The sequence below is a fragment of the Ptychodera flava genome, unplaced genomic scaffold (genome assembly GCF_041260155.1).
Source record: "Ptychodera flava strain L36383 unplaced genomic scaffold, AS_Pfla_20210202 Scaffold_29__1_contigs__length_4469600_pilon, whole genome shotgun sequence".
Taxonomy (NCBI): Eukaryota; Metazoa; Hemichordata; class Enteropneusta; family Ptychoderidae; genus Ptychodera; species Ptychodera flava.
The window spans coordinates 3,410,001-3,420,803 of NW_027248351.1; the positions used below are offsets into that span (position 1 = coordinate 3,410,001).

At 38.6% G+C, this 10,803-nt stretch overlaps 1 non-coding gene across 1 annotated transcript; it reads right to left on the reverse strand.

Moving 5' to 3' along the window:
- Positions 1–6,670: 6,670 nt before the first annotated feature.
- On the reverse strand, positions 6,671–6,742 carry Trnas-uga (transfer RNA serine (anticodon UGA)). Its single transcript has one exon. It is a non-coding gene; the product is annotated as a tRNA-Ser (tRNA).
- Positions 6,743–10,803: the final 4,061 nt, after the last annotated feature.

A 10,803-nucleotide genomic window follows, 5' to 3' on the forward strand; every position in this document is an offset into this window, starting at 1 on the left:
TCATAATGGAGTAATTGTTGAAGGCGTGCCCAAACAAATGCAAACATGTTGAAGGAAAGAGATCCTGAAAACTATAAGGAGTTAGTAAAACTTGGTGAGACATATATGTCTGCACATTTTGGCGCTGCTAGCGACCAGACTGAGCGGAAGCGGGGTTTCAAAAGTTTTAACAATAAGAACAAGCAGCAAAAGGGTGAGGGAAAGAAGTTTGATAACTCATCCCAGAGTGGTGAGAAGTCAAAGCCCCCAGCTGCATGTTATACTTGTGGGAAAACTGGTCATTTGGCAAGAAATTGTCCCGAACAAAAGTCTGATAAAAATGCACTTCAGCAAAGACAAAGGTTGTTGGCCATGTCAGAAGTCAGGATGACAAAGGCTATGATATTTGGGCTGAATTTGGAAATGATTATCTACTTGGGAGAAATACTTACGTTGGGTGTTAGATGGTAAACCAGTGAGTATACAGAGGGACACAGGTTGTTGTCAAACCTTGGTAAAGCCAGAGGCTGTACAACAATCTAACTATTTGCTCGGAGAGACTTGCAATATTAGTTTTGCAGACGAAACAGTACACGAGGCGCCTGTTGTCAAAGCCCACATTGAAATTTTCACTGGGTCTTTACGTATGGGGGTATGGAAAGGTATACCCAAGGACGTTCTGCTAAGTTAGGATGCGCTTGCCTTGCAGAATCGCTGTGTTTCAGTGGTCACAAGACGTCAAAAAAAATGCAGGACAAGCGCTAAGGCTATAGTTAAGCGAAATGAAATGGCGTCTGGCATGAAAGCAATACCTGTTGAGGAATTGACGACTCTCAGTGAAGCAGAACAAAGTGATGATGACTTCAATGAGGATGTACAATCATCTGATGAAAGTAACAGTTCTTCAAAAACATTGACGAGGTCAATGAAATCCAAGAGGTAAATGGGTCACATGACGAACACGATGATTCACTGGGTATCTCTAGATTGTTTGATGAGGACAATTTAAACGATTGGAAAGTGGATAATGTAAACAATGAGAGTGAGTGTAATGATACCTCCCATGATGCATCAGCCCTTGACGAGCCGTTCGATGAGACTTCATCAGATCTGAGTGACATCAGTGATGACGAGGAAAAGAATGACGTCGCTTCAAAAGTGTCCAAGAATATTTCCACTGGATTAAAATGTCAGCAGGAATATGCTGAAATATTAAGATTAGATTGGGATAAGTTAAGAGAACTTCAATCGGCTGATCCTACTCTTGCAAAGGTGCGAGAGCATGCAGATGCAAATCAATCGTCGGAAATCAAACTGGATTTTTCTGGCATGAGAAATTATTGTATCGTAAGTGGATTTCTTCACATAAGGTGCGTGAAGTTAGACAAATTGTAGTACCGGCAGAATGTCGCAATGCATTGTAAGAGTGTCACATGACATACCTCTGTCAGGACACCTTGGCATTGAAAAGACTAAACAAAGGCTGCTACAATACTATTATTGGCCCGGTATTTTTAAGGATGTTGCAGAATACTGCAGGACTTGTAGTCCATGTCAAAAATCTGCAAGACGGAGAGCGTCTGAGAAAGCGCCTCTTGTTTTGATGCCTATTATAAATATACCTTTCGAGTTGATTGCAATGGATATTGTGGGTCCATTGAAAAGAACTCGACGCGGAAATAATTTTATTTTAGTCATCGTGGATTATGCAACTCGGTATCCAGAGGCTTTGGCTATGCCAGACCAGGAAGCCGAGACTGTTGCGACAGCGTTGATCGAAGTTTTTAGTCGGATGGGACTACCTGGTGAAATTTTGACAGACCAGGGTACAAACTTCATGTCACGCCTTATGACTGATATGTGCGCGAAGTTGAAGATCTCGAAAATTCGAACTTCCCCATATCACGTACAAGGCAATGGATTAACTGAACGTTTTAACGCAACCCTCAAGGGCATGTTGCAACGTTTCATAGCGGAAGACCTGAAGGAGTGGGACCGATATTTGCTGTACCTTCTTTTTGCATACAGAGAAGTACCGCAAGCGAGTACCGGTTTCTCACCTTTCAAGCTAATGTATGGTCGAAGTATTAGACGACCACTTGCTGTGATCAAGGATCAGTGGACTGAGAAAAGTTCAGAGGAGGAAAATTTGGCGCAATACGTAATAACGATGCGAGAAAGGCTTGCCGACATGAGAAAAATTGTCACAAAGAACATGGAAAAAGCCCAAGCACGACAAAAACGGTGGTACGATAGGGGAGCAAGGAAACGTTCTTTTAAGAACGGTGATAAAGTACTTGTACTCGTACCTTCCTCCACGTATAAGTTGAGTGCTCAGTTGCAAGAGCCATTCACTGTGGTGAGGAAAGTCTCGAACGTTGATTACGAAATTGAGCGATGTGGCCGTAGAAAACCGAAGCGGGTTTATCATATCACAATGCTGAGAGCATGGAAATAAGAAATAAACCGGTGTATTTTGTTGACACTGTTGATGCTGTGTGGAACAAGGACATAGAAAACTCTATGTACTACCCACTGAAGGATCAGAGCACAAAGACTTGGAGAGATGTAGTAATTGCGGATTCGGTAACTGCGGATCAGCGTGCGGAACTGTTACGCTTGCTGCAAGAGTGCAGTGATGTTTTAACTGATGTACCCGGTTGTACTGATCAGGTAGAACAGGATGTGATAATTACTGACCAAACGCCAATTAGTCAGAAACCATATCGTCTACCGTAGGCAGCTAAACAGACAGTTAAAGAGGAAAATGCTGAAAGCTGGAATTATTACTGAATCGAAGAGTCCCTATGCCTCGCCTCTCGTTTTAGTCAAGAAAAAACAAGGCGAAATTCGAATCTGTGTGAACAATAGAAGACTCAATAATGTCACGGTATCTGACGCATACCCGATGTCTAGACCAGATGAATTGATTGTGGAAATCGGCGGATCGAATTATATATCGACGATCGATCTCACGAAGGAAATATTGGCAAATTCCTTGAACAAACGTGCTCGGGAAAAGTCCTCCTTTATCACTTCTTTGGACTGTATGAGTTTACTGTTATGCCATTTTGGATGAAAAATGCGCCAGCCACTTTTCAGAGGCTAATGGATAAGACATTTAATCAGTCCAGAGAAAAAGCATATACGGATGACTTTGGTCCACATGATCATTCATGGGAAGATCCTGTTAAACACCTGCGTAGCATATTTGAGAGGTTACGTAATTGTAACTAACTGCTAGACCAACGAAATGCTATCTTGGTGGCAGTGAGGTTTCTTTCATTGGTTATGGTGCTGGAAGTGGAAAAATAAAACCTATGGCAGATAAGGTTGATGCTGTTGTCAATTATCCAACACCAGTGACAAAGCGTGACGTCAGTCATTTTTAGAATTAGCAGGATACTACAAGAAGTTTATCCCAAATTTTCTCTGACATTGCAACCCCATTGACTGAGCTGACGTGTAAAAATAGCCCAGCCAATGTTCAATGGACTCAGAGCTGTGAGGATGCTTTCCAGAAGCTGAAAGATGCTTTCTAAGCATCATCACCAGTTCTGGTGGTTCTAGACTATAATAAGCCGTTTTTGGTGCAGACAGACGCATCTGACCATGGTATTGGAGTGGTTTTGTGTCAATATGATGACAAGGGAGAGGAGCATCCGGTTCAGTATATTAGCCGAAAACTCCTCCCCAGGGAGAGAAATTACCCAAGTATAAAAAGAGAGTGTTTGGCCATTGTTTGGGCTGTGGAAGCTTTGAATCCTTACTTGTACGGGAGAGAGTTTACAGTTCAAACAGATCACAATCCGTTGGTTTGGTAAGACAAAATGTGTAGTAAAAATCGTATGTTGTTGCGATGGAGTTTAAGACTGCAAGAGCATCAATTTAAGATTGAGTACAAAAGGGCAGCGAAAAATACAAATGCAGAGGCATTGTCGCGAATGTAGAGCTCGGATGTACGGTAGTGTGTGAAGGTGCATGAATGATGTAGTGAAAGGGCTGTAGTGACCTGATATGCACTGTTTTCGAAAATGCATGTTAAATGTTCAACCCCTTTAGTAATGGTGTTTGCAAAGGTTGATGCACCTACCCGACTTTGATAGGACTATACTGTCATGTACCTACTTTTAGATTCTTTAGTATTAGCACTGTATTATTTTATTTAAATTTTTGCCGATTTTCTTAATAATTTTGCTATACTAGTAATGTAGACTCCCTGTTTCAATCAAAATAAGGAGGGAGGAATGTGACGTAGTGTCATGTGATTATTATTCATGAGCTGTCATTACTATTCATGAGGGCATGTATATCTCTCTTGGCCAAGTGTACTCAAGCAAGTCTCCAGCTTACCATCACTCTATGTACGTAGCTTAGAGCTTAGTTAATAAAGTAGCATCAGGATTATATAGTACTCGCTGTTTCCAGTCGTCTTTGCATCCCTTCATCATTGGAATACCATCATTGCCGGCCCCGACAAGCTACCACATAACCGTCAATACCAACGTACCCTCGGTTATATCACACACACACACACACCACACACACACACACACACACACACACACACACACTCACAAAACACACACACACACACACACACACCACACACACACACACACACAATATATAATATATATATATATATATATATATATATATATATATATATTATTGACGGTAGAGAGAGTGTCAGCATATCCATACTTAGGCTGTATGATCGACTGTAAACTCTCATTCTCACAACATGTAGAAAATCAACAACGAATGTATTATGTAAGATCGATGAGAAAGTTAAATGTAAGTTCAAGTGTAATTGCTCTTTTTTCAACTCAACAATATCACCTATTATTAACTATGCTAGCACCGCTTTCTACAATCTGCTATCAAATCATCTCAAAGAAGACCCCAATCGCCCTACAAAAATCTGTAAAAAGCTACTTGATGACAACCGGGATGAACTTGCGCATAACTCAGAGGTATACAAAGATAAAGTTATTAAGATGGCAAAGAAAATATTGAAAGATCCGAATCATCCACTCCATACAGAATACGAATACCTTCCAAGTGGTCGTCGCCTTAGGGTTCCACGTTCTCGTACAAATAGATTTAAGTATAGCTTTGTACCAAGGTCAATCAGTCTATTGAATCAGTTGTAACCTGATGCGTGTCTGTGTAAATGTATGTATAGGTAATTATAAGTATATTTAGTCTTTATGTATTATATTAATTTTTTCTTTTTGTCTCCTGCCAATGTACACAAAATTTCGTGTAACTATTACATGACAAATAAAGAATGAATGAATGGAATGAATGAATGAATGAATATATAAATGTGTGTCTGTGTCTGTGTCTGTGTCTGTCTGTCTGTCTGTGTTTGTCTGTCTGTGTCTTTCTGTCTGTGTCTGTCTGTATCTGTCTGTCTGTGTCCGTGTGAATCTGTTTGTTTGTCAGTGTGTTTCTGTTTCTGTCTGTGTCTGTGTGTATGTAATATCTGTAATAAGTTCAACGGGTTAAAGTTGTTCACAGCTTACAACCTCAATGTTTTTGTTTTTTTTATGAACTAGTGAGTTTTTTTAATTGAAACCACACGCCTGTTAATAAGTTGCTTCATATCACCTGTAAATGGATTGCGTCATATTTGACCTTAAGCTAGAGTTAACACTAACAATTGCTTTTAAACTTTCTTTACAGAAAAAATTTCGCAAAACGAGAAGTTCATCGCGAAAATTGGCTTAAACCAAGAAGCTTTAGAGAGAGAAGGTAAGATTATTGTAATAATTTCTGACGCGAATGTCTATGTTTAAGATTTCTAATCGTGGTATTACATGAAACAGTAAAATGAGTGATTGTCTGAAACCTAAAGCAAGATAATTGTAAATTGGCCAAACGTCACAAATAACGTCGACTTTCGCCCTAACGTTAAATCGCTTACACTTTAATATATATGGAAAATCTATGAGTCTTCAAAATACTCATAAAAGAATTGTAATTCTGAATTGATAAACACGTGCAAAAAATATCAGCGAATTGTGAATATTTTCAGTTCAGCCAAATATATCGTGCAGTAAGTAAGTTATTCTTCAGTGACCTTCTTTGATGCATATCCATCATGCAGTCATTACATTTTGTGTCATCTATGATATTTTTCATGTTAAGGTTTTAAGTATAGATTCAGCTTGTTATAAGGTACACACTGTCAACACTATTATTTGAAGTAAAGGCTTTTGGAATAGGGAATTTCGTTTAAACATATATAGTGCAGTGATTTTGTTCTTTGAAATTAATCTTACGTTGACAAAGCAATACAGTGGAGTCCGGCCATATCATACGCGGGAGAAGGGAGATGTCGTTTTCATTGTAAAGGGGTAATTAACATGGTCAAAGGCACAACTATTTACCAATCAGGCTTCAAAAACCATCCTTAAGGTGCTAAAAGCACACACAAACACACACACATACACACAGACACAGACACACACACACACACACACACACACACACACACACACACACACACACACACACACACACACACACACACACACACATATATATATATATATATATATATATATATATATATATATATATATATATATATATATATATATATAGTAGAAACTAAATTGAAAAACACACAACTACATCTGAGTGTCTCTGCACAGCAAATTTTTGGGGCTTGAAAAAATGACCCATGTAGGACTTGAACCCACGTCCCCCGAATTCAGTTCGGATGCTCTACCAACTGAGCTAACGGATCAGTTCAAGTTGGTTTGACGTGCGCCGTCCTGTTGGCCTTTTTTCTTCCCCGAATGAGACCTCAGATTACACTGGTTATTCTCTCGAAAGAGTTGTTTTAAGGAACCGTAAATATGTAACTAGAAACGTGATATTGAAATATGACAGGTTCCCCAGTGTTGTGTAGCGTGGAAATTTTAAAGTAGAAACTAAATTGAAAAACACACAACTACATCTGAGTGTCTCTGCACAGCAAATTTTTGGGGCTTGAAAAAATGACCCATGTAGGACTTGAACCCACGTCCCCCCCCCCCCCGATATATATATATATATATATATATATATATATATATATATATATATATATATATATATATATATATATATATATATATATATATATATATATTATATAATATATATATAAGAAAACTTAGGTTGACACAAAATACGACACCTATTTGTTAGGTTCCAAAGTATTTATTTACCTCAAACACAACATTTCGCTCTGAATTAAGAGCTTCTTCAGGTGGTTTTACAATAAAAATTACAATAGTTGATTTGTATAGGAAATGAGCAAAGTTTGGTTATAAGTCTATGAAAATCTGTAAATGTGCATAAATGACAAGAGGGAGACTAAAATATTACAATGGTTGAATTGTTTAGGAAACGAGCAATGTGGAGTTACAAGTATCTGAAAATCTGCAAATGTACATAAATGACAGGAGAGAGACTAACCTCGTGGTTGTGAGTACAGTCAAAACTGTCTTGACCTACGCCTAGAGCTAGGATTGTGCGTGCTGAAGTCCATTGGGTCCCATTAAATACTCAAAATCTGGTATGTGAGGGCGCTGTTGAAGGCTATGTAAATTTTGGGTGAATATTTAAGCCAACTGGGGACATTGTGTCAAGTTTTATGATCCATTAAGATTCTTAATGTTTGCTTAGTTTGTCATCCTGTTTGGTGACTTGTATGATGCCAATTATTGAAATATCACTGATACTGTGTTGATAAGAATTAAAATGTATGGCGACCGGGGTATCTTTTTTTGACGAGAAAAATCACTCATCAATAGACTGGCATGTCGAAAACAGTGCAAATTACACCGAAATGGTATATACATGAAACTCCAAACCACAAGAGTGCACAAACTAATCGACAAACAGCTGGCAACCACTACAGCAATCAGTGATGATTCTGGCTCGCCCAATACGACAACCGCGCAACGCAACCCTCTACCATTTCCAACTTAACCAAACTCAACTTACAAATGATGAAAAGAGTTTGCTAGAAAAAGGCCTGTCCTTCTCTCCCACCCCTACAAAGATAAACAAGACTTTACTGGAAACTGATAAACTGAAACTGAGTTTTTCCGTACCGACGGAAGTGATGAAACACCTACCCATGATGATAATCTATTTCACAAAATAAAGCTCTTCATGCCACCACCTAATCGGGACCAGTTTCTGGGAATGTTTATAACCACTACAAACGAAGCAATCTCGGATCACTCTGACTAAAGATACAAAGTGAAGGAAATCTCACCATATCTGAACGAACAGCCCTCAAATCCATTACAAGCAGAAATGACGTGGTAATAAAACCGGCCGACAAGGGTTCAGCCATAGTGATCATGGATAAAGAGCATTACATCGCAGAAGCCAATAGGATTCTAGACAATAAAGAACACTACAAGAGACTCAAATCGGACCCAACAAATAAGATCAACACTGCTATCAAAGCTGCTATAAATGACGAGTATCAACAAGGTAATATCACCAACAGACTCGTGATTTCCTCATTTGTAGTGACCCTCGCCAGGGAAAACTTTATATGCTACCTATTCCATTTCGACGGATTATACTACATAAGGTATTTCTGAGTACATCGACTACCATTTGCAACCATTAGCTGCTAAATTACAATCATGTGTCAAAGATACTACCACACTTTCTACAGTTACTTCAAAATTTGGAAGAAATCCCTCCCGGTAGTAATACTTTCGATGTTGTATCGCTGTACCCAAACATACCTATCGAGGAAGGCATAGCGGCATGACAAAGAGCACTAGATCAGAGAGAAAACAAAACTCCACAAACTTCCACTATAATACGCTTTTTGAAACTTGTTTTATATAACAACAACTTTGTGTTCAACAGTCAACATTATTTGCAGATTCACGGCACAGCCATGGGCCAGAAAATGGCCCCAGTTATGCAATCATTTTCATGGGTGACCTGGAGAGCAAACTACTTAAGGAGGCATCCAGTACAGTGTCACCCTGGTTTTGGCATAGATTTAATGGCCTAGATTCATTGATGACATTTTCAGTTTGTTTACGGCAAATCTGATAATTCTTTAATTACATCAATTCATTCCACAAAACAATAAAATTCAGCATTGAGTACTCTCAAACTTCCATTCCATTTTTAGACGTTAGAGTCCACGCCGATGACAATGGCACAATCATGACAGACTTGTACGAAAAAACCAACTGATACCTATATTTACATTTTACAATTTGTTCGGAGCCAGAATGGCGTGATACACGCCTTAAAATTCTACAACAATCGCTGATTGAACGGGATTACCCTCACAACCTCGTCAAAGAACAAATAAATAGAGCAAAATGAATCCCAAGGCCGGCTCTCCTTCAGTACAAAAAACAAACAGGGAGACTGTCGCATCCCACTGGTCACGACATATAATCCCCGTCACTCTAACTTAAAATTCATGATGTCCTCAAGATGTAAAGACGCCATCCCTAATATGCCATTATATCATATCGACGCAATGTTAACCTCAAAGACCTCCTAGTCCACTCGAATATTGACAACGCCGGTGAATCCAGCCCCGTTTCACCAAATGTCCGTCTACGAGGGGTTGCAACATTTGCAAATATACTCTCAATACATCACAGTTCCAAAGCACGGTCAACAACGAAACATACACAATCAGAAATGCCATCAGCTGCAACAGCAAAAACGTCATATACCTCCTTTCATGCCAACGCTGCGATAAACATATGTCGGGGAAAACAAAACATCTCTCAGACTTCGTTTCAATAACCACCTCTCCTCAGTGCGTCACAAAAAAATACCCCAGTCGCCATGAATTTTAATTCTGATCAACACAACATCAGTGATATTTCAATAATTGGCATCATACAAGTCAACGAAGAGGATGACAAACTACGCAAACATTTAGAATCACAATGGATCAAAATACTTTACACAATGTCTCCAGCTGGCATAGATATTCGCCCGACATTTACATAGCCTTCAACAGCGCCCCCACATACCAGCTTTTGAGTATTTAAAGGAACCCAACTTGACTTCAGCGCGCCAATTTCCAGCTCTCGGCGTAGGTCCAGACAGTTTTGACCGTACTCACAACCTCGAGGTTAGTCTCTTTCCTGTCTTTCATGTAAATTTATAGATTTTCAGATACTTGTAACTCCACATTGCTCGTTTTCCTATACAATTCAACCATTGTTATTTTCGTCTCTCTCCTGTCATTTATAACATGATTGGAACTAAATTGGGATAATTGGATTGGCACAATTTTTTCAAGAATTTTAGAAATTTTTCTAACTTTTGCGTACCATCTTTAAAATTTCAAGCAAAATCTACGATGCTGTTGAAATGTTATGGGTAAGAAACAGTGCATGATAGTATCTAAAGCAATATTGTCCAAAACATATGAAAAATATTCATAGTTAAATGAAAATGTGTGAGCTTGTCTGTAGGTTCTTCGTTACTGAAATACTAATACTTATCTAAGTTTGTCACTTTGCCTCGACCAAAATGAAGTGAAGTCCGTCAAGGTCATCCAAAATGTGCGATGACTCAATTTAATGTTTATGAAGCCATAAATTCACAAAAAAGTCGGGGATTAAAAAAAAACCTGACTCAAAAGTCGTCAATTAGAGAAATTTTACGCATTTTGATTCGTTTCCTCGTAACATTTACACAAAAATATATCTTTTATGAAAATGAATCCTATTAAAGAGGTATGCAATGATCGCTGTGTTTTCGTTGTTTTGTTCGATAAGAACAATATTTTAAAATTTACTCTATTCT